Raw genomic sequence first — 25,629 nt, 5'->3', positions numbered from 1 at the left:
GAAAGAGTTACACAGAGAGAGGAGAGGCGCAGAGAGAGAGAGAGAGAGAGAGTCTTCCATCAGCTGGTTCACTCCCCAATTGGCCACAATGGCTGGAGCTGCACCGATCTGAAGCCGGAAGCCAGGAGCTTCTTCTGGGTCTCCCATGTGGGTGCAGGGGCCCAACCACTTGGGCCATCTTCTACTGCCTTACCAGGCCGTAGCAGAGAGCTTGGTGGGAAGTGGAGCTGCCAGGTCTCGAACCGGCAGCCATATGGGATGCTGGTGCTTCATGCCAGGGCGTTAACCTGCTACGCTACAGCACTGGCCCCTAAAATAAATCTTAAAGAAAAATAATAGGGGCTGGCACTGGTGTAGTGGGTAAAGCTGCCGCCTGTGGTGCTGGCATCCCATATGGCTGCTAGGTCAAGACCCAGCTGCTCCACTTCCTTTCCATCTCCCTGCTAATCAGCCTTGGAAAGCACTGGAAGATGGCCCAAGTACTTGGGCCCTTGCACTCACATGGGAGACCTGGATGAAGCCCCTGGTTCCTGGTTTCAGCATGGCCCAGCCCTGGCCATTGCAGCCATTTGGGGAGTGAACCAGTGGATGGAAGATTGATTTATCTTCTTTCTCTCCCTCCCTCTCTCACTCTCTCATTCTCTCCCTCTTCCTTTCCCTGTAACTGTCAAATAAATAAATAAATCTTAAAAAAAAAAGGTAGTAATAGCAAATTAAAGCATATATTTATTTTTTACTTATCATGTTGGATACTGATAAACATTTTACATATGGCTATATCTGTAAGAGGTCACAACATTTATACTTAAATATGTAATATGTAATATGCAATAAATATATAAAATATCTGTTATATTGTATATTAATTTTATCACTATTATCAACCCCACTTTACAAATGTGAATCTAGGCTCAGAGATGTTAAATAACTTGTCCTAAGAATCATATAGCCAGTACGTTACACACCTGGAGTTTCAACCCAGATGTTCTAATTCCAGAGGGAACTAAGCAGAGACATAAAGACTAGAGTAAATAAGGTAGAATGTTAAAAATTAGCTCATCTAGGGGCATAGGTTTGGCCTAGAGGTTAAAACACCAGATGAGGACACTCAGGTCTCCCATGTAGAGTAACTAGGTTCAAGTTTTAGCTCTGACTCCTAACCCCAGCTTGCTAATGTGGACCCTGGAAAGTAGCAGTGAAAGTTGAAGCAATTATGCTTCTGCTACCGACATGTGGCTTCTGGCTTTGACCTTGGCCTATACCCAGTCCAGGCCATGGGGACATTTGTTGAACCTGTGAGTGGGGGATCTCTTTGTCTCTCAAAAATTTTTTTTTAAACCATAAATAAACATAAATAACAAGAACAGCAAATCCCAATTGGCCCATCTAGTGATGGGAATTACCTGAATTCTTTGAACTGTAAATTTGAAGTTATTTGAAAATAAATATTCAGCATGTGCATATCTTTTTCTGTGAGGCATCCTTTATGTTCTGTACTTACTTTTCAGGTTTACTCGTTTTGCTTTTTTTGCTGGACTGTAAAAGTTATTGCATGTGGCGGAGAGAAGATGGCGGAATAGAGAGGGAGGGAGCACAGCGAAGGTCCACTAAGGGAAGGTTCAAAGAGGGATGAGAATTTGTAGTTTTTAAGCCCTTCCTGAAACTGGGGAGATAGGGTGGACACGCGAGGAGGACGCGGACGCCTGAGACTCAGAACACCAGCAGGAGCGTGTATGCACCAGTGCTGGAAGCTGAGGTGAGACGGGGCGCTCGCCCAGCACCGCGGCACAACTGCCGCCGCCCCTCCCCCAACACACCCTGGGACGGACACTGAGACATGCACGACTGAGTGGGGGAGGAAATAGAAAACGGAACAGAGTGAGTGGCGCCTGCGGAGAGAGTGCACGATTCAGGGATACTAATTGAGAGACTGAGTAAGCCAGTATCTCTTGGCGCCTCCCCGGAGCTCCAGCGAGCGGGAAGCAGCCATTTTGTTTGTTTACATTCGGGCTTAAAGGAGAACTGTCTTTGCCTCCACACTAACCTTCGGAGGCGGAGCCCAAAGGTGGAGCTGAGGGTGCTCGAGGGAGGGCAGCCCAAAGCCCTGAGACCCGACTACTCAAGTTACAAGAAAAAAAAAACAAAAACAAAAACAAAAAAACTGAATAGCGCCTCCTGGTGGGGAAAAAGCGCAGGATCCAGAGCTGCAGTGGGCAGAGAACAGCCATCCTGTCTGTTTACCTGTGGGCTGTGTAGAGCAGCCTGATTACACTGGATATTGGTAGAGACTCACAGCAGCCTATAGTAGAGGGAAATCAACCCGAAAAATCACCCAGACGGAATGCCAAAAAACAAAACAAAAAAACATAGAAGATCGTATAAATTTGCCAATGGAGCAGGCTAAACCAACCATAACAGAGGCAGAAGAAGAAGAAGTTGAAAACATGCCAGAAAAAGAATTCAGAAAATTAATAATCAGAATACTTAGAAATAATGAGAAACAGTGTCAAGAGCTGAATGAAAAACAAGCCCAAGGATTAGAGATCTTAAAGAGAAGCCAGAATGAGATACTAGAACTGAAAAACTCAATTGACCATATAAAAAACACCATGGAATCCCTCGGAAATCGAACAGATGAAATAGAAGACCGAATATCAGAATTCGAAGACAAACTTCCAGAAATAATACAGTCAGTTCAATCGCAGGAAGAAGAAATTAAAAAATTAAAAAACACGGTCAGAGACCTACAAGATTCAATCAAATGGTGTAATGTTCGGATAATAGGAGTCCCTGAGGGGATGGAAAGAGAGAATGGATTAGAAGGTGTCTTCAACGAAATAATATCAGAAAACTTTAAACAAAGGCAGCTGGATAACAACATACAAATACAACAGATAGCCAGGACTCGAACAGAGTAGACCAGAAGAGAAATTCACCACGACACATTGTGGCAACACTCAGTTCAGTGACACACAAAGAACAAATCCTAAAAAGTGCCAGAGAAAAGCGACAAATCACATTCAGGGGTAAGTCAATCAGACTCACGCCAGACTTCTCATCGCAAACACTACAGCCAAGGAGACAATGGCATGATATATTTCAAGTTTTAAAAGACAAACAATGCCAACCTAGAATACTATATCCTGCAAAGCTATCATTTATGAATGAAGGGGAAATAAAGATCTTCCACAACAAACAGAAACTGAAAGAATTTGTATCCACGCGTCCAACCCTGCAACACTTGCTCAAAGATGTGCTGCACACAGAAATACAAAAACAAGAACTTCACTGCAAAAAAAAGCGAACGTAGAGTAACCCACAAACAAAGTTCAAAATACATAAACAGCTCGTTTCAGGAAACATGAAGGGGAAAAGATAGTACTTAACAGTAATCACATTGAATGTGAATGGTCTTAATTCCACGACAAAGAGACATAGACTAGCTGATTGGATAAAAAAAGAGAATCCAACTATATGCTGCCTTCAGGAGACACACCTCATCAGCAAAGATGCACGCAGACTGAAAGTGAAAGGATGGAAAAAGATACTCCAAGCTAATGGAAATCAAAAAAGAGCTGGTGTGGCCATCCTAATATCAGACAAAATAGACTTTAACATAAAAACTATTAAAAGAGACAGAGAAGGGCACTATATAATGATTAAAGGATCTATCCAACAGGAAGACATTACTATTATAAATGTATACGCACCTAATTACAGGGTGCCTGGCTACCTGAAAGAATTACTAAAGGATTTAAAGGGAGATATAGACTCAAATACAATAGTAACAGGGGACTTCAACACCCCACTCTCACCAATGGACAGATCAACCAGTCAGAAATTCAACAAGGAAACAACTGAGCTAATTGACGCCATAGACCAAATAGACCTAATAGATATCTTCAGAACCCTCCACCCCACAGACACAGAGTTCACGTATTTCTCCCCAGTACATGGAACATTCTCTAGGACTGACCATATACTAGGCCATAAAGGGAGCCTCAACAAATTCAAAAAAATTGAAACTATACCATGCAGCTTCTCAGACCATAGAACAGTGAAACTTGAAATCAACAACCAAAGAATCTCTATACCATATGCAAATATATGGAGAATGGACAACATGATCCTAAATGAACAGTGGGTCATCGAAGAAATTAAAAGAGAAATCAAAAGATTTCTAGAAACAAATGAAAACGATAACACAACCTATCAAAACCTGTGGGACACAGCAAAAGCAGTGCTAATAGGAAAGTTTATAGCAATTAGTGCCTACATCAAGAAGCTGGAAAGGAACCAAACAAATGAACTCTCCATGCACCTCAAGAATCTAGAAAAACAGCAGCAAATCAAGCCCAAATCCTAAAGGAGGAAAGAAATACTAAAAATCAGAGAAGAAATAAACAGAATTGAAACCAAAAAAACAATACAAAAGATCAACAAAACCAGGAGCTGGTTCTTTGAAAAAATAAACAAAATCGACACACCATTGGCCCAACTAACCAAAAAAAGGAGAGAGAAGACCCAAATCTGTAAAATCAAAGATAGTAATGGAAATGTAACAACTGACACAATAGAAATAAAAAGAATCATCAGAAACTACTACAAAGAGATGTATGCTAACAAATTGGGGAACCTGGAAGAAATGGATAGATTTCTGGACAAATACAACCTTCCTAAACTGAGCCGTGAAGATATAGAAAATCTAAACAGACCCATAACCATGGAAGAAATTGAATCAGTAATAAACGCACTACCGAAAAAGAAGAGCCCAGGACCAGATGGCTTCACTGCCGAATTTTACCAGGCATTTAGAGAACAACTAACCCCAGTTCTTCTCAAATTATTCCAAACGATTGAAAGAGAGGGAATCCTCCCAAATTCCTTCTACGAAGCCAATATCACCTTAATTCCTAAGTCCGGAAAAGACACAGCAGAGAAAGAAAACTACAGACCTATCTCCCTGATGAACATAGATGCAAAAATACTCAATAAAATTCTGGCAAACCAAATCCAACTACACATCAGAAAGATCATTCACCCAGACCAAGTGGGATTTATCCCTGGTATGCAGGGATGGTTCAATATTCGAAAGTCAATCAACGTAATCCATCACATTAACAAATTGAGAAACAAAAATCATATGGTTATCTCAATAGATGCAGAGAAAGCATTTGACAAAATACAATACCCCTTCATGATGAAAACTCTAAGCAAATTGGGGTTAGAAGGAACATTCCTCAACACAATTAAGGCAATCTATGATAAACCAAAGGCCAGCATCATATTGAATGGGGAAAAGTTAGAGGCATTTCCATTGAGAACTGGCACCAGACAGGGATGCCCACTCTCACCATTGCTATTCAATATAGTCTTAGAAGTGTTAGCCAGAGCCATCAGGCAATGAAAAGAAATTAAAGGGATACAAATGGGAAAGGAGGAAGTTAAACTATCCCTGTTTGCAGATGACATGATACTATATATAGAGGACCCAATAAACTCCTATAAGAGACTATTGGAACTCATAGAGGAGTTTGGCAAAGTGGCAGGATATAAAATCAATGCACAAAAATCAACAGCCTTTGTATACACAGACAATGCCAGGGCCGAGGAAGAACTACTAAGATCAATCCCATTCACGATAGCCACAAAAACAATAAAGTACCTTGGAATAAATTTAACCAAGGAGGTCAAAGACCTCTATGATGAAAATTACAAAACACTAAAGAAAGAAATAGAAGATGACACAAAAAAATGGAAAAACCTGCCATGCTCATGGATTGGAAGAATCAATATCATCAAAATGTCCATTCTCCCAAAAGCAATTTACAAGTTCAATGCAATACCAATCAAAATACCAAAGTCATTCTTCAAAGACCTAGAAAAAACAATGCTGAAATTCATATGGAGAAACAGGAGACCCAGAATAGCTAAAGCAATCCTTTACAATAAAAACAAGGCCGGAGGCATCACAATTCCAGACTTCAAGGCATACTACAGGGCAGTTATAATCAAAACAGCCTGGTACTGGTACAAAAACAGATGGATAGACCAATGGAACAGAATAGAAACACCGGAGATCAATCCAAACATCTATAACCAACTCATATTTGACAAAGGACCTAAAACCAACCCCTGGAACAAGGACAGCCTCTTCAACAAATGGTGCTGGGAAAACTGGATGTCCACATGCCGCAGTATGAAGCAAGACCCCTACCTTACACCTTGTACAAAAATCCACTCAACATGGATCAAAGAACTAGAGATGCGCCACGACACCATGAAACTAATTGAGAGCATAGGGGAAACCCTTCAAGATATCGGAACAGGCAAAGAATTCCTGGAGAAGACCCCACAGGCACGGGTAATCAAAGATAAAATAAACAAATGGGATTACCTAAAATTGAAGAGTTTCTTAACAGCAAAGGAAACAGTCAGGAAAGCGAAGAGGCAACCAACAGAATGGGAGACGTTATTCGCAAACTACACAACAGATAAAGGATTAACAACCAGAATCTACACAATGATCAAAAAACACCACAGAATCAAAACAAACAACCCAATAAAAAAATGGGCCAAGGACCTTAACAGACATATTTCAAAAGAGGAAATACAAATGGCCAACAGGCACATGAAAAAATGCTCAGGATCCCTAGCCATCAGGGAAATGCAGATCAAAACCACAATGAGATACCACCTCACTCCAGTTAGATTGGCTTACATACAGAAATCAACCAACAACAGATGCTGGCGAGGATGTGGAGAAAAGGGGACACTAATCCACTGTTGGTGGGAATGCAAGCTGGTAAAGCCACTATGGAAGACAGTCTGGAGAGTCCTCAGAAACCTGAATATAGCACTACCACAGGACCCAGCCATCCCACTCCTTGGAATTTACCCAAATGGAATTAAAGGGGTGAAAAAAGCCATTTGCACCTCAATATTTGTTGCAGCTCAATTCACAATAGCTAAGACATGGAATCAACCTAAATGTCCATCAACGGATGACTGGATAAAGAAACTATGGGATATGTACTCTATGGAACACTATACAGCAGTAAAAAACAACGAAATCTGGGCATTCACAACAAAATGGAGGAAGCTGGAAAACATCATGCTGAGTGAAATAAGCCAGTCCAAAAGGGATAAATATCACATGTTCTCCCTGATCGATGGCAACTAAACGAGCACCTAAAATGATACCCAATGAAGTGAAATGGACACTATGAGAGACAATGACATGAGCAGCCCTTGTCTAGACTGTTGAGGAAAAACTTACTATTTTGTTCCTTTAGTATTTTTGTTGTTGTTGTTGTTGTTGCTCGGTATGCTCTACACAAGACCACTGGTTGAACTCTGCAATCAATGCACAACCATTCTTGAGCGTTTAAAAATTAATAGGAAATTGGGGCCAGCACCATGGCACACTGGGTTAATCCTCTGCCTGCAGCGCCGGCATCCCATATGGGCACTGGTTCTGGTCCCAGTTGCTCCTCTTCCAGTCCAGCTCTCTGTTATGGCCGGGGATAGCAGTGGAGGACGGCCCAGGTCTTTCAGCCCCTGCACCCACATGGGAGACTAGGAAGAACACCTGGCTCCTGGCTTCGAATCGGCGCAGCTTTGGCCATTGTGGCCATTTGGGGAGTGAACCAGCAGATGGAAGACCTTTCTCTCGGTCTGTCTCTCTCACTGTCTGTAACTTTGTCAAATAAATAAATAAAATATTAAAAAAAAATAATAGGAAATTGATCTCTGTGGAACATGGGAGTGGGAATAAGAGAGGGAGGAGATACATAGGATGGCACATACTCACTCAGACCTACCTCCAACGGTGGAACTGGAAGTGTGCCAGGGGATTTCAACTCAGTCTTACCAAGGAGGCAGGTACCAATGCCAGCACACTTGGTAAAGTGACAAATATAAATACACAACTGATCCAAAAGATAGGGTAAGTGTCGAAGAGATTACACAAATAAGACCAGTGTAAGCAAATAATGAAAGATAGAATCAAAAGGGTTGAGAATGATCCTGGGGGGGAAGCAGGTCACACAGCAGACTCATAGAATGGCAAATGCCCAAAACAGCACTCCTGCCTCAGAATCAACCCTTGGGACATTCGGATCTGACTAAAAGGTCCATGAGAGTCTCGCAGGCATGGAAAGCCATGACACAGTGGCAAAAAAAAACCAATCTAAATGAAGGATCCTGGTGAACAACACCCCAGCAGAAGGATCAGGCCATCAAGGAGAGAGGCGCCTTTCTCTGAAGGGAGGAAGGAACCTCCACTGTGATATGGCCTTGACTAAACAAATTCAGAGTTGGTGAACTCAAGGGGCTTCCATAGCCTAGACAGCTCATAGCAAGAGTCTCGGGTGATTGCTGACGTCATAAATAAGAGTGCCAATTGTTAAATCTACAACGGGAGTCACTGGGTTCATGCTCCCCACGCAGGATCTCTGTCCTTAATATGTTTATCTATGAAACTCAAAAACAACACTACTAGTCGAACAATACCCTATACCTGGTTCGGTTGTGTGAGTGCAACCTGTTGAAATCTCTGCTTAGTATATACTAAATTGATCTTCGGTATATGAAGGTAATTGAAAATGAAACCTGATGAAGGGCGGGATGGGAGAGGAAGTGGGTGAGGGGAGGGCCACGGGAGGGAGGGAGGTCGGGGGGAAGCCACAACAATACAAAAGATGCATTTTATATTCTACTTAAAACTATTGGTTGAACTCTGTAATTAATACACAATTACTCTTAGGTGTTTAATCAATGCTATAACTAGTACTCAAATAGTATTTTGCACTTTGTGTTTCTGTGTGGGAGCAAAATGTGGAAATCTTTACTTAACATACGCTAAATTGATCTTCTGTATATAAAGATAATTGAAAATTAATCGTGATGTGAAGGGGAAGGGGAGAAGGAGTGGGAGAGGGGAGCGTTGTGGATGGGAGGAAAGACACGGAGGGGGAGGAGGCTATTGTGGTCCATAAGCTGTACTTTGGAAATTTATGCTCGTTAAATAAAAAAAAAAAAAAAGTTATTGCATGTAAAAAAAAAAAAACCCTCCCTAAAACACAAATCACCTCTGGATGCTGCCTATATATATTTCTTTATATTATTCTTTAAAAAAAAAAAAAAAGATTTATTCATTTATTTAAAAGTCAGAGTTAAACGGACAGAGAAGGAGAGGCAGAGAGAGAGGTCTTCCAGCTGATGGTTCACTCCCCAGTCAGCCGCAACGGCCGGAGCTGTGCCGATCTAAAGCCAGGAGCCTCGAGCCTTGAGCCTCGAGCCTCCTCCAGGTCTCCCATACGGATGCAGGGGTCCAAGGACTTGGGCCATCCTCTGCTGCTTTCCCAGGCCATAGCCGAGAGCTGGATCGGAAGTAGATCAGCTAGGTCTTGAACCAGCGCCCATATGGGATGCTGGTGCTTCAGGCCAGGGCATTAACCTGCTGTGCCACAGCGCTGGCCCCTCTTTATATTATTAAAATTTAATTTTCTTTAGGGAATGTAATCACAGGTTACTTATAAGCGAATTTTCGACCCGCATCTATTAATCAGACCGGTATCTGCATAGTCTCAGATATTAGCATAGTTGCAGTACCTGTATATTCCTAGAAATTTAAATAGAAGAGACATTCTTTTTTTTTTTTAAATTTTTTATTTTATTTTTTTGACAGGCAGAGTGGACAGTGAGAGAGAGACAGAGAGAAAGGTCTTCCTTTGCCGTTGGTTCACCCTCCAATGGCCCCCACGGCCGGCGCACCGTGCTGATCCGATGGCAGGAGCCAGGTGCTTCTCCTGGTCTCCCATGGGGTGCAGGGCCCAAGCACTTGGGCCATCCTCCACTGCACTCCCTGGCCACAGCAGAGAGCTGGCCTGGAAGAGGGGCAACCAGGACAGAATCCAGCCCCAACCGGGACTAGAACCCGGTGTGCCAGCGCCACAAGGCGGAGGATTAGCCTAATGAGCCACGGCGCTGGCTGACATTCTTTTTTTTTTTAACTTTTATTTAATGAATATAAATTTTCAGTGTACAGCTTATGGATTACAATGGCTTCCCTCCCACCCGCAACCCTCCCCTCTCCCGCTCCCTCTCCCCAAATAGAAGAGACATTCTAAGTGGAATTTTTAGCGTTAGGAAAGAATAAGCGAGGAATACATTGGGACAGATGTTACTAATTGCTACTGCATTTATGATCTTGTTCGAAGTACCGAAAAACAAGTGAGCTTTCACATGTAACTCAAGTTAGACAATTTACTTTGCCCTGAGAAAAGATTAATCTTATTTGTTCTTCTCTTGCTAATGGGGTCAAAAAAAGCTTATTCACATGGAAATGAATCTGCTCTGGAGTTATATCACTCCCAGAACATATTTAAACTTATTGATCTGGAAATTAGAGGAACTTAGTGTTGCGACCAGTTTAAAAATCATGAGACAAAGTGAGACTATAATTAGCATTATTGTGGCCTCTATCTGGACATGTTAGTAACATATACTCACATGACGTAGAAAGCAACAAATAGAACATTTTAAAATCTAACACGTCACTAAAGATGCATCTAGAGAATGCTTCTAAGAATTTGATTGCAAACAAGATTCTTAAAAATTCCCACCAAGTTTTTAGTGTATTTTATATCCTCAAGAATATGACCTTAAAAAGTCATCAACAAAGTAGAAGCATTTGGCATAGCAGTTAAGACACCACTTGGGACAGACACTTCCATCTCATTTCAGAGTCCCTCAGTGAAAGTCCTGTCTTGCTTCTGATCCAGATTGCAGGTAATGCACACCTTAGAAGGCAGCAGATGATGGCCCAAGTACTTGAATTCCTGCTACTCATGTAGGAGACCCAAATGGAGTTTCTGGCTTCAACCTGGCCCAGCCACAGCTGTCATGGGCATTTGAGTAGTGAACCAGCAGGTGGAAAATCTCTCTTTCTCAAGTTAATTAAAAATAAATAAATAAATAAATAAATAGTCATCAATAGGAAATGTCTATCTTTGATTACTTGCAAAACTGTCAATTACTTGTTTAGTGACTAAAAGAAACTGACACATAATTGATATTCTAAATCACAGAATTCATTCTAATTTTAGAGTTTTTATACATTAAAGCCCTTTGGTAACCAGTGCTACCAAGCTCATCACTACAACTATGTACTGTTTTTCCTTGTCCCAAATATACAAAAATTTTTTAAGGGTGACCTTTTGAACTGTATTTTAATGGTTCTTACCTGTCTTCTAGAGGAGCTACTGAAGATACAAATAGTGTCTTATTGCTCTTTGCCACATCTACTTGGAGAATGAAGGCCCTCTCAGCAATTAAACTGTTGACATTCCAGATAATGTTGACATCAACATTGTGAAGGGTTCCAGAGGAACTCTGCAGAGGGACTTTAATCACAGCCATGTAAACCCAGCCTCTTTGGAAAGAAAAAGAAGAGGCTCTGGGTTGACAAATGGTAGGGAAATAGAAAGCAATCAGCGATTCCATGCACTGTCCGTAGTCACGTACAGAATTTGATCAAGATGGTTACACATATATTTATTTGGAATTCAGGAAAAATGTATTGATTCAAAGAAATTAGATGTTATAGCAGTGTTAAATGAAATTACTTTTGAAAAGTAATTATATATTAAAAATAGTTTATATTTGGAGACAGCTTATGTTGAGAAACACCTTCTATTATGAAGTGAACAGCATGTGGTCTACAAACTCCAAGTGTGTAACTTACTAGCTATATGATCCTCAGGACAAGTTATTTAATTTCTCTGAGCCTAGATTCATGTTTGTTAAGTAAGATTGATAACAGTGGTAAAATTAATATATAATGTTAGGGGCCAGCACTGTGGCATAGTGGGTAAAGCTGCCGCCTGCAGTGCTGGCATGCCATATGGGTGCTGGTTCAAGTCCCAGCTGCTCCACTTCTGATCCAGCTCTCTGCTACGGCCTGGGAAAGCAGTAGAAGATGGCCCAAGTCCTTGGGCCCTTGCACTCACATGGGAGACCTGGAAGAAGCTCCTGGCTTCTGGCTTTGGATTGGCACAGCTCAAGCCATTGTGGCCCATTGGGGAACGAACCAGTGGATGGAAGACCTTTCTCTGTCTCTCCCTCTATCTATGTAACTCTGACTTTCAAATAAATAAATAAATAAATAAATAAATAAATCTTTAAAAAAATACAATGCTATATATTTGTTTCACATTATGTAAATATAAACAAATCATTTAATGGATATTTTCTTACTTTCTAGCACAAGATATTTCAGGTTCTTGTACTTTGTCCTGCCCAATCTTAACATCAGCCATTTCTCCTAGAATCCCTTGTTCCTTTAATAAATGTGTGTGGTTTTTTTTTTTTTAATTTATTGGCAAGAGAGAGAGAGAGAGACGCACAGAAAAGGAACTTCCATCATCTGTTGGTTCATTCCTCAGATGTCAGCAGTGGCCCCTGCTGGGATCAAAGCCTGGAACCAGGACCTCTTCAATCCAGGTTTCCCATGTGGGCACCAGGAACCCAATCATTGAGCCATCACTGCTGCCACCCAGGGTTTGCATTAACAGGAAGCCAGAGTCAGGAGAGGGGTCAGGCATGGAACCTAGGTACTTCAGTATGAAATGTGGGTGACTTAGCTGATAGGACAAAAGCCTGTACCATTGTGTTTGTTAATGGAGGGTTGGATTAGAAATCAAGATCTCGGCTGCTGCTCTTTTGAGTCTTTGCCATGTCCCCCTCCATTGTTGGGGGACGTTGTTAGTCATTTGCTCCTAGGCCTTTGTGATGGACAGAACTAGGAAAATATAGTGCACACAGGCGCACACACACAAACACACACACATCTGTTAAGTACTTTTTTGTCTTTTTCTTGTGTGTTTATGACACAACTTGTCGCTCCCCCTCTTCGCGGAGGAACGACACTAAACCCTGCGTTGTTCTTTTGTCTGCTCGGCCCTCCCCGGGTTTGCTGCTGGTTCTTCCCGGGTTGGCTGCCGTCCTTCCACCTCCGTGGAAGGGCGGTTCCCCCTGCCACTTTCCCCACTTACGCGAGGGAGTGGCACACCGCCGGCCGGCTCTCTCGTGGGCTGCATAGGTGTTCCTTCAGATAGATGTTCCTGGTGCATGTTGTCTCTCTCCTCCTTTATAGTCCTGTTCCATCAATCCCAACTCGGCTGCCCACACGGCGAGTACGCTGCTCTCCTCCAATCAGGAGCAGGTCCTGCAGTATATTGGTTGAACTGGAGGCAGCTGTGTAGAAGCTGTTTCCTCCTCTCCCAGCGCCATATTGTGGGAGAGCAGATGCATAGAATAAGTCTTAATTCCAGTAACAGTCTAGTCCGAGTTGCTCCCCACAGATCCCCCTTTCTTTTTATTTTTGGCGTTGATATGCGCCTGTCTTCGGTGCCCCACGGCACACACTCTGCTCTGCTTGCTGGAGTTGCCCACAGGTGCTTACAAGCCCTACCAATCAGGCAAACCGAATCCGGGTCCTCTCTTCGCCATGTTGTGAGGAGGTTTTTAGGCGCTGATGCGTGCCTGTGTTCGGTGCCCTGCAGCGCATGCTCTGCTCTGCTGGAACTGCCTGCAGGTGCTTACAAGCCCTATCAATCAGGCAAACCGAATCCAAGCCTTCTCATTGCCGTCTTGTGGGGAGACTTATTGGTGTTGATAACGTGCCTGTCTTCGGTGACCTGCAGCCGCCCACAGGTGCTTATCGTCTTACTAATCAGGCAGACCGAATCCAAGCTTTCTCATTGCCATGTTGTGGGGAGGCCTTATTTTTCTCTATTTCTCTATCTCCGGGCATTCCTATTTCTCCCATTTTACTTCTATCTACCAGCATTCCTATTTCTCTCATTTTATTTCTAAACTTCTGTTTCTCTTATCCCTGCGGCTTCCCGGCGCCCGCCTTGAGGCTGCTTCTAGGCGCCTCGCCCCGCGGCGGCTTCCCGGCTCTGAGCCGCTTCCCGGCTTCGCGTGCTCTCCGCGGTCTCCACGCCCCTTCGCGCCCACACCACGGCCTTCGCGCTAGCCCCACATTAACTATCTACTTGCGCCCCGTGCGCTCTCCCCACTTGTGCCCCACGCGCTCTCTGCGCGCGGCAGCTTCCACGAATCACACAGCCTAGCTCACGTTTCCGCCACCGGTATTCAGTCTAAGTTCCCCGGGCTAACCTGGCAAATTCAACCTAGCTCACGTCTGCGCCTTTCGGTTTGGCTTCCCGTCTTTTGCTCCCCGGGCTAATCTGACGGATTCCAACCTGGCTTACGTGTCTGCCTCTAGTTTTAGCTTTTCGCCTTTTGCTCCCCGGGCTAACTTGAAGAATCCCAAGCTGGCTTACGTCTCCGCCTGAGCCTGCCCCCGCGGCTTCATTCTCCCTAACATATTTTTCTCTACCCGGTATGTTTCCCTAACTTTTCTTCCAACAACAATATTCCCCTCTCATTTCTCCTGGCTTCTCCCCACAGTCCGTATCGAAGTCTGTTCTAGCTTTCACTTTCGCTTTTAATCTCCTAGCTTCCCCGCCAACAACTGTGAGTTCAAACCATATTTCTAGTTTCAGTCTAATACTTACACTTTGTTATATCTTGTCTCCTTTTTTCTTTTTGATTTCTTTGGCAGTAAGAAACATGGCCCAATATATGTATATATATTTATTAGATCAATCAGTTTACTTACGTGGTCAATGTAGCAAATCTTCCAGCCACTTATCTCCTTTGTCGCTACTCAGTTCCCACATGTCCTCAGCTATAGGGTCTGCCTGTGTCTCCTATAACCCTCCTTCTTACTGCCCTAGTATACTCAACTGTCCTTTACCTCCTGTGCCTACCCAAGCCTTACCCCTTGCATTTGTCCTCAGTACCATATGAAAAGGAGAGAGGAAGTAGTCCAAGAGATTTTAGATTACACAATCTTCTATTTTTTGTATGCCCTAAAACTCTACATTTTAAGCTTAGCTTTTATTTTATTTATTTTAAAGATGTATTTTATTTATTTGAAATACAGAGTTACAGAGAGAGGGAAAGACAGACAGAAATGTCTTTCATCCGCTGGTTCACTCCCCAGATGGCCGCAACGGCTGGAGCTACGCCAATCTGAAGCCAGGACCCAGGAGCTTCCTCTGGGTCTCCCACTTGCATGCCGGGGCCCAAGGACTTGGGCCATCTTCCACTGCTTTCCCAGGCCATAGCAGCGAGCTGGATCCGAAAAGGAGCAGCTGGGACTAGAACCGGCCCCCATATGGGATGCCAGCACTTCAGGCCAGGGCTTTTAACCCACTGCGCCACAGCGCCGGCCCCTAAGCTTAGCTTTTAAGTGATGTACTTTTTGGTATAGGTGTATTTTTCATTCATCCTTCTGTTGAAATAATTTCATTATTCTTTACTACCTATTTGGGATTATCATTCAAAATAGGTTATGTACATAGACTTAGGGTTATTGTATGTGTTTTTTTTTTTCTTTAATGATTTTAATTATTTGAGAGGCAGATTTACAGAGAGGATGCGACAGAGAAAAAGGTCTTCCATCTACTTGTTCACAGCTGGAGCTGGGCCAATCCGAAGTCAGGAGCCAGGAGCTTCTTCCATATCTCCCATGTGAGTGCAGGGGCCCAAACATTTGGGCCATCTTGTGCTGTTTCCCAGGTACTTAACAGAGAGCTGGATCAGAAGTGGAACAGCCGAGATCTGATCCAGTGCCCATTTGGGATTCTGGCACCTCAGGTGGAGACTTAGCCCACTATGCCATAGGGCCAACCCTATTGGTGTTTTTGATTATATGATTTACTGAATGTTTTTAGCATAAAACTTAATGCTCTTATTTTTGATTCTCCTGGCTGCTTTTTATTTATTTATTTATTTTTTGGCAGGCAGAGTGGACAGTAAGAGAGAGAGACAGAGAGAAAGGTCTTCCTTTGCTGTTGGTTCACCCTCCAATGGCCTCTGCGGTCAGCGCACCGTGCTGATCCGATGGCAGGAGCCAGGTGCTTCTCCTGGTCTCCCATGGGGTGCAGGGCCCAAGTACTCGGGCCATCCTCCACTGCACTCCCTGGCCACAGCAGAGAGCTGGCCTGGAAGAGGGGCAACCGGGACAGAATCTGGTGCCCCGACCAGGACTAGAACCCAGTGTGCCAGCGCCACTAGGTGGAGGATTAGCCTAGTGAGCTGCGGCGCCGGCCCTGTCCTGGCTGCTTTTACACTTTAACCAGCTTGAATATTTTACACTTTTTTTTTTTTAATCACTGTGTTGGGCTGGTATTGTAGCATAGTGGGTTAAGCTGCTGCCTTCAATACCAGCATCCCAGGTAGGCACCTGTGTATGTCCTGGCTGCTACACTTCCTTTCTAGCTCCCTGCTAGTGGCTTGGGAAAGCAGGGGAAGATGACCCAAGTATTTGGGCCCCGCACCCATTTGGGAGACCCAGATGAAGCTTCTGGCTCCTGGCTGCACAGCCTGGCTCAGCTCTGGCCCTTGTAACCATTTGGGGCATAAATCAGTGATGGTAGGTTGATTTCTGTCTGCCTGCCTGCCTGCCTCTCTGCCTGACTCTCTCTCTCTCTCTCTCTCTCTCTTTCTCTCTCTGCCTTTCCTCCTCTCTCTGGCTTTCAAAGAAATAAATAAAAGAATCTAAAATTAAAAAAAAAAAAAAAAAAAAAAACTACTCCTGCCGGCACTGCGGCTCACTAGGTTAACCCTCCTCCTGCAGCGCTGGCACCCCGGGTTCTAGCCCCAGTTGGGGCGCCGGATTCTGTCCCGGTTGCCCCTCTTCCAGTCGAGCTCTCTGCTGTGGCCCGGGAAGGCAGTGGAGGATGGCCCGAGACCTTGGCCCCTGCATCTGCATGGGAGACCAGGAGAAGCACCTGGCTCCTGGCTTTGGATTGGCGCAGCACGCCAGCCGTAGTAGCCATTTGGGGAGTGAACCAACGGAAGGAAGACCTTTCTCTCTAACTGCCTGTCAAAAAACAAACAAACAGAACACACACACACACACACAACTCCCCAATAAGATATTATCTAGTATGATTTGCTTTTTTAAAGATAAATCTTGAATGACTATTTTTTATGCAGTGTCAACGTTAGCCAGCTATTCAAAGAATTGTCTTTCTAAAACTTATGTATTTGGTATAATCAATCCCAAATGCACATTAGAGATTGTTGTTGATTTATTTATATATTTATATGCTTCTTGGTATTTTGGCATCTTGAGGGATTATTATCTACCAATAGTTAATTTTTTAATGGTTTATGCTTTTTAGTAGAATTCAGCAGTAGGTGCCAGTTAGGACATTTGGTGATTTGACTAGAGAAATAATTGTTTAAGCAATGCTGGATAACTGTGAGGTAGCTGTTACCTTGACAACTAGAAAAACCATTCTATTTTGCTAAACAAAAGAATGGTAATTTAGTAGTTTAATTTCCTTTTTAGCATGCAGGTGCTATTCGAAAACACTTTACCCTCTGAGATTGTCTATATTATTGACCAATCAGAGACACATAGCAAAAGAAGGTAAGAGATTTTTTTTTCCTGGCTGAATAAATACATATATATATCTTTCAGGATTGGTGTTGTGCAAAACCATTTTAGGTAACCTGCAGACACAATAATTTGTACATTTCAACACTGGACTAAAGTACATTATTAGCTTCAGGATAGGTATATGGTCTTGGTTGTTTTTCAGCCCCACCTAAGGGGTTGTGATACATTTCATTATGGAGCCTCCCCACAATTATTTCACCTCCCCTGTCAGTAGAATTTAACATGATGTTTGAATTGAATTAGGGATATATTTTAAGGAAACCTCTTCTCTCCCCATGTATACATGGTTTTACACTCCTACATACTGGCATCTGCTGTATTTGTATGGAAATACTTTATGACTTAACCCTTTGAACAACGTACAATTTCCCCTCAGATTATTAGATAATAATAATTACCTTTATTAGGCATTTTATGTGAGCTCTGTTGGAAGCACTTTATGTGTAGCAGGAACTTCTTCCAGATCTCCCACATGGGTAAAGGGGCCCAAGGACTTGGGCCATCTTCTACTGCTTTCCCAAGGTGATAGCAGAGAGCTGGATGGGAAGTGGAGCAGCAGCCCATATGGGATGCTGGCACTGCAGGTGGTTGCTTTACCCACTAAGCCCAAGTGCCAGCCCCCCTGTGATAAATTGTAAAAAGCAAAAAATACTTTTCTGTTATTAAAAAAAAAAAAAGGAAACTTCTAACAGAAAAATTTTGAATAAAACACTTCTATTCCTTGCTCTGTAGTATGATCATTCCCAATGATTATATTAATGAAAGCCAGTGTAGTGTAGGTTAATTCCTATCATTATTATTATATAATCTTTAATGCAAGTTTAAAAGTTTCAGAAAGCTCCTTTTTCCATGTGCATAACGATTATTTCTACATTTTCAGAAGTGGAAAAAATACATCTTAAAAATATCAAGCATTTGGCCCGTGCCGCAGCTCACTAGGCTAATCCTCTGCCTGCAGTGCCGGCACCCCGGGTTCTAGTCCCGGCTGGAGCGCCAGATTCTGTCCCGGTTGCTCCTCTTCCAGTCCAGCTCTCTGCTGTGGCCCGGGAAGGCAGTGGAGGATGGCCCAAGTGCTTGGGTCCTGCACCCACATGGGAGACGGGGAGGAGGCACCTGGCTCCTGGCTTTGGATCGGCGCAGTGCGCCGGCCACAGCACACTGACTGTAGCGGCCATTTGGGGGCTGAACCAACAGAAAAGGAAGACCTTTGTCTCTCTCTCACTGTCTAACTCTGCATGTCAAAAAAAAAAAAAAAAAAAAAAAAAAAAAAAAAAAAAAGAAACAAACATTTTATCAGTATTTTGTGGTATTTTCTCATTAGATTTTATATTAGAAAATATTGAATTCTGAGGAGTATTGACAAAATGAAAAAAGTAATTTAACCTTGAATTTGCATTTGTTTATGGTGAGCAGCCATTTACAATGTAGTTTGTCTCTTGAATATTAAAGAGATAAAAAGGAGGAGGTTTCAAATCTGAATTTGCATTGATGTAATGACTTTTTTTTTTTTTTAGCACATTGAGTGTTTCAAAATACTCTTCTTAATAGCTGACTACTTTAGGCATCTTAACTGAGTGCTTTTTAGTATTGATCTTTCCCAGATGTGGAAACTGAGAGGTTTGTTAGCCTTAAATCTCATCTAGGTGATGGCTGGGATTGGAACCTTGTCTTTATGCTTTGAAAGCTGTTCTAACAATCAATCCATTCTGTTATCTCATGTTAGACTAATGATAGTGTGATTCTTTGCCCTACTAAAATTACATGCATGAATCTGACCATGCTGGATGTAAATTTGATTTGGGTTTCTGTAGAAAGTCTCATTTATGTTTTTGATGGCATTTAAAAGTATTTTTATAGTTTTACTTCTAGATAATTATGATGTCTCAAAGCATCCTTTGAGACAGTCTTTATAACTACAATACTTTGATATAGGCTTGTGAGAGTGTGCATTAGGGCCAGCACTGTGGCGTAGTGAGTAAAGCTGCTGCCAGTAAGTGCTAGCATCCCGTATGTGCGCCGGTTCGAGTCCTGGCTGCTCCACTTCCGATCCAGCTCTCTGCTATGGCCTGAGAAAGCAGTAGAAGATGGCCCAAGTCCTTGGGCCCCTGCACCCCCTTGGGAGACGCAGAAGAAGCTCCTGGCTCTGGCTTCAGATCAGCATAGCTCCAGCTGTTGTGGCCAATTGGGGAGTGAACCAGCAGATGGAAGACGTCTCTTTCTCTCTCTGCCTCTCCTACTCTCTCACTCTTTAACTCTGACATTCCAATAAATAAATAAATCTTAAAAAAAAAAAAAAAAAAGAATGAGCATTAAGGGCATAGTGCTGTGGCCTAGTGGGTAATGCCACCAACCGCAGTGCTGACATCCTATATGGGCACTGGTTTGAGTCCTAGCTGTTCCACTTCTGATCCAGATGTCTGCTAGGGACTGGGAAGGCAATGGAAGATGGCCCAAGTGCTTGGGCCCCTGCACTTGCATGGAGACCCATAAGAAGCTCCAGGCTTCTGGCTTCAGATTGGCGCAGCCATGGCTATTGTGGCCATGTGGGAAGTGAACCAGAGAATGGAACACTTCTTCTCTGTAACTCTGGATTTCAAATAAATAAATAAATATTTTATAAAATATGTGCATCAAGGTTCAAGCTATTGAGAATTTTGGAACAGAAAAATGACATACTTAAGAGGTTGTGAAAGAAATAGAAGCTGGCCGGCGCCGCGGCTCACTAGGCTAATCCTCCGCCTAGCGGTGCCGGCACACCGGGTTCTAGTCCCGGTTGGGGCGCTGAATTCTGTCCCGGTTGCCCCTCTTCCAGGCCAGCTCTCTGCTGTGGCCAGGGAGTGCAGTGGAGGATGGCCCAAGTGCTTGGGCCCTGCACCCCATGGGAGACCAGGAAAAGCACCTGGCTCCTGGCTCCTGCCATCGGATCAGCGCGGTGCGCCGGCCGCAGCGCGCCGACCACGGCGGCCATTGGAAGGTGAACCACCGGCAAAGGAAGACCTTTCTCTCTGTCTCTCTCTCTCACTGTCCACTCTGCCTGTCAAAAAAGAAAAAAAGAAAAAAAGAAATAGAAGCTGAAGTAAGATCAGAACATGGATCATTTCCTTTCCTGTGTTTTTTCTAGCAAATTAACACAGCTCTCAAAATGTGTTTTAGTATTAGTGTCTTTTATTAGACTGTGATTTTTCCTTTTGCAAGTCTCCCTCTAAGGGTCATTTCTTTTGGATGACTTGCATTTCCTTCTCTTGTGTTCTTGCTTGAAGGAAGGAAAATATTACCTTTCAAAATAATAATTTACTCCCACAATATTTGATGTAATTAATACTGTTCTCCTGTCAACATGGATTTTTATGTTAGTGAAGATATGAGTTGGGCTTACTTTGGGGAAAACAAAATCCCTGTCTCAAATTTAACTTTAATAAATCTGCCCAGTAAGCATGTCTGCAGTTCGTTGTACTTGAAATGATTCTAGTATCTGCTGTGAATACTAATGAAAAGAATACATGCATGGGTTTGTGTGTAGTAGTATTCTAAATATGTTACTCTTTTGTCCTTTCTTCTCTTGAAATTCTCTATTAAAAATTTGAATCCTATCATTCCTTAAATATTTATCATCCTTGAGTATGTACAAGTATTCAACCTTTGGATGATTTCTTGTTCTCTTCTACATTTGTAATTTTGAATTCCTCATTGGTTTTCTTTCTTCCTTCCTTCCTTCCTTCCTTCCTTCCTTCCTTCCTTCCTTCCTTCCTTCCTTCCTTCCTTTCTTTCTTTCTTTCTTTCTTTCTTTTTTTTATAGGTAGAGTGGACAGTGAGAGAGAGAGAGAGAGACAGAGAGAAAGGTCTTCCTTTGCCGTTGGTGCACCCTCCAATGGCCGCCGCGGCCGGCGCACCGTGCTGATCCGATGGCAGGAGCCAGGTACTTCTCCTGGTCTCCCATGGGGTGCAGCACCCAAATACTTGGGCCATCCTCCACTGTACTCCCTGGCCACAGCAGAGAGCAGGACTGGAAGAGGGGCCACCGGAACAAAATCTGGCGCCCCGACCAGGACTAGAACCCGGTGTGCCGGCACCGCTAGGCGGAGGATTAGCCTAGTGAGCCGCGGCGCCGGCCTCTTTTTTTCTTACTGTTTTGTTTTTTTTTTTAATTTATTTATTTATTTGAAAGTCAGAGTTAAACAGAGAGAGGAGAGGCAGAGGAACAGAGAGAGAGGTCTTCCATCTGATGGTTCACTCCACAATTGGCTGCAACAGCCAGAGCTGCGCTGATCCGAAGCCAGGAACCAGGAGCTTCTTCTGGGTCTCCCACATGGGTGCAAGTGCCCAAGGACCTGGGCCATCTTCTACTGCTTTCCCAGGCCATAGCAGAGGCTGGATCAGAAGTGGAGCAGCGGGGTCTTGAACCGGAGCTCATGTGGGATGCTGCCACTGCAGGCTGTGGCTTTACCTGCTATGCCACAGCACAGGCCCCATGGCAGGATATGTTAATAGAGGTTGTTGCAAGTTGTGACGAGTTAGGAGCCTACAATCAGGAATAATGTCATACCATTTAGGCTTTTCTGGTTCTGATATCCAATACCAGTTGTACCACCAAGTAAATTAAAAATTCCTTGAAATCATTTCTGTCTTTGTAAAATGTTAAAATATTTAACTGACAACATTGAACATAATGTACACCATTATGAACTGGTAAATTGTGAAGATTGCCACAATCTAATTAGCATATCCCGTATTACCAACGCTATAAATTATATTTCCATTCTTAAAATTTTTGAGTGAAGTACTGTAAGTTCCTTTTTATAGTGTTGCTAAAATAAAGTCAATAGTTTATCTGGAATTTAACCATTCTTTTAGCTAAGGAAAATTAAATTTTTTTATTTGACAGGTAGAGTTATAGACAGTGAGAAAGAGACAGAGGAAGGTCTTCCTTCCGTTGGTTCACTCCCCAAATGCCCACTACGGACGGCACTGCACCGATCCGAAGCCAGGAGCCAGGTGCTTCTTTCTGGTCTCCCATGCGGGTGCAGGGGCCCAAGCACTTGGGCCATCCTCCACTGCCCTCCCGGGCCACAGCAGAGAGCTGGACTGGAAGAGGAACAACCAGGACTAGAACCCGGCACCCATATGGGATGCCGGCACTGCAGGTGGAGGATTACCAAGTGAGCCACGGCGCCAGCCCAGGAAAATTAGATTTTAAGAGGGCTTGCCCGGCGCCGCAGCTCACTAGGCTAATCCTCTGCCTTGTGGCGCTGGCACACCCGGTTCTAGTCCCAGTCGGGGCGCCAGATTCTGTCCTGGTTGCCCCTCTTCCAGGCCAGCTCTCTGCTGTGGCCAGGGAGTACAGTGGAGGATGGCCCGAGTATTTGGGTGCTGCACCCCATGGGAGACCAGGAAAAGCACCTGGCTCCTGCCATCGGATCAGCATGGTGCGCCGGCCACAGCGCGCTGGCCACGGCGGCCATTGGAGGGTGAACCAACGGCAAAGGAAGACCTTTCTCTCTGTCTCTCTCTCTCACTGTCCACTCTGCCTGTCAAAAAATAAAAAAATAAAAAAAAAAAAAGAGGGCTAAGACAGGTAGGAAAATTTGAAATGCATTTACTAACTTTAGGTGCAATATATAAACATCAAAAAAATGTCAAAATGATTATCTTTCATTGAGCATAAGCTCCTGTTGTAGCATTACTGAATTTATATAGACATTTTCTTAAATAGATTTTTTAAATTATGTATTTTGTTTTTGAAATCTTAAAAAATGTTTAAAGACGTACATGGAATGTGAGGTACTGGCCATTCTGGAGGCCTTTTATGTAATTGTTGTATTGGGAAAAAAAGTTTTTTTTTTTTTTTTTTTGGATATGGGTTATTTCTGTGAGAATTAGCTACAGTTATTTTGAAATTAAAGTGATACTTTGTTTATTTGTTGCTGTGTAACAGTATTTTCCACTTTATGTTAATAGATGTCAGTATAAAGGTTATTTGGAGGAATAGATTGGAAAATGTTTTCTTTATTAGGCATCTTAGATTTTTTTTTTTTTTTTTTTTTTTTTTTTTACAGGCAGAGTGGACAGTGAGAGAGAGAGAGAGAGAGAGAAAGGTCTTCCTTTGCCGTTGGTTCACCCTCCAATGGCCGCCGCGGCCAGCGCGCTGCAGCCGGCGCACCGCGCTGATCCGATGGCAGGAGCCAGGAGCCAGGTGCTTTTCCTGGTCTCCCATGGGGTGCAGGGCCCAAGCACTTGGGCCATCCTCCACTGCACTCCCTGGCCACAGCAGAGGGCTGGCCTGGAAGAGGGGCAACCGGGACAGAATCCGGCACCCCGACCGGGACTAGAACCCGGTGTGCCGGCGCCGCTAGGCGGAGGATTAGCCTAGTGGGCCGCGGCGCCGGCCGGCATCTTAGATATTTTAACATATATTTATAATTGTTCAGTAAATGATTTTCCTAAACGCTGACTCCTTTTTTTTTTGTTGTTGTAGTTCTTGAGATATCAGTATTTCTTTAATGCACTTTGGGAAAAGCTTTGTGTATAGTCTTCCTTTGGCTATGGAGCTAATGACTGTAAGCAGAAGAAATACTAAGAAATCTAGAACCTGTGAAGATATGTATCCAGTTAAAAGTCAAGGCACGGCTATTAAAAATTAAATGACAGGGGGCTGGCGCTGTGGCACAGCCGATTAAAGCCCTGGCCTGAAGTGCCGGCATCCCACATGGGTGCCAGTTCTAGTCCCGGCTGCTCGTCTTCCGATCCAGCTCTCTGCTATGGCCTGGGAAAGCAGTAGAAGATGGCCTGAGTTCTTGGGCCCCTGCACCCATGTGGGAGAAGCAGAATAAGCTCATTTCTCTTGGCTTCAGATCAGTGCATCTCTGGCCATTGCTGCCATCTGGTGTGAACCAGAGGATGGAAGACTTCTCTCTCTGTCTCTACCTCTCTCTATAACTCTGTCTTTCAAATAAATTATATATATATATATATATATATATATATATATAATTAAATGACAGTTGAGGAAATACAAATATTATTTAATAGAAAAGAGTAAATAAACACTGGATTCACAGCAAAGCTTTTTTTTTTTTTTTTTTAAGAAAAGACATATTCATTTATTTGAAAGGCAGAGTTACACAGAGAGAGAGGGAGAGATCTTCCATCCACTGGTTTACTTCCCTGCATGGCCACAACAACTGGGGCTGGGCTAGGCAAATACTAGAAAGTTGATTCAGGTGTCCCATGTGGGTGGTAGGAGCCCAAGCTCTTGGGCCATTTTCCTCTGCTTTCCCAGGTGCATTTAGCAGGGAGCTGGATCAGAAGTGAAGCAGCTGGAACTCGAACCTGTGCTCACATGGGATGCCAGCATTGCAGGTTATGGCTTACTTCTGCCCCACAGTGCAAACTCCATACCAACATTTTGGCTGAGTAGTTTTATTTAAGTCTTCCCAGATGAGAGTTTCTTCAAATAGTTTATAGTAGGTTAAATGTATGGTGTTTTTTTTTTTTTTTAAATTTGTTTCCTTTTACATTATTTTACCGTAGAAATATCTGGATAGACATAACAGAGCTGTTCCGAATTTAGATGGCTACCAAGTTATAGCCTAAATATTAGAAGATTTTTTTCAGACCATAAGCTTTTTTTTTTTTTAAAGTTTCATTCTTTAGTTTCATTTATTTTATTTGACAGGCAGAGTTACAGATAGAGAGGGAGAAAGAGAGAGAGAGAGAGAGAGAGAGATCGAGAGAGAGAGAGAGAGAGATCTTCCATCTGCTGATTCATTCCCCAAATGGTTGCAGGGGCTGGAGCTGGGCTGATTGGAACCTGGTCTAATTAGAAACCAGGAGCTTCTTCCAGGTCTCCCATGTTGGTGCAAGAACCCAAGCACTTGGGCCATCTTCTGTTCCTTTCCCAGGTGCACTAGCAGGGGACTGGGTCAGAAGTGGAGCAGTCAGGTCTCGAGTTGATACCCATAAGGGATGCTGGCGCTGCAGTTGGCAGCTTCACCTGCTACGCCACAGCACTGGCTCTGACCATCAGCTTTTTTTTTTTTTTTTTTAATTTTATTTATTTGAAAGGCAGAGTTACAGCGATGCAG

The 25,629-nt window shown here is 43.4% G+C and overlaps 1 protein-coding gene across 10 annotated transcripts in view; it reads left to right on the top strand.

Annotated features, from left to right (window-relative positions):
* Positions 1-25,629, top strand: part of ARID4B (AT-rich interaction domain 4B) — a 154,610-nt gene that overhangs the window by 36,758 nt on the left and 92,223 nt on the right. The window lies entirely within an intron of this gene.

This window comes from Oryctolagus cuniculus, chromosome 13, assembly GCF_051225735.1.
Source record: "Oryctolagus cuniculus isolate XC-2025 breed Fujian yellow rabbit chromosome 13, ASM5122573v1, whole genome shotgun sequence".
NCBI classification, from domain to species: Eukaryota; Metazoa; Chordata; class Mammalia; order Lagomorpha; family Leporidae; genus Oryctolagus; species Oryctolagus cuniculus.
This window is presented reverse-complemented; position numbering and strand designations above follow the sequence as displayed.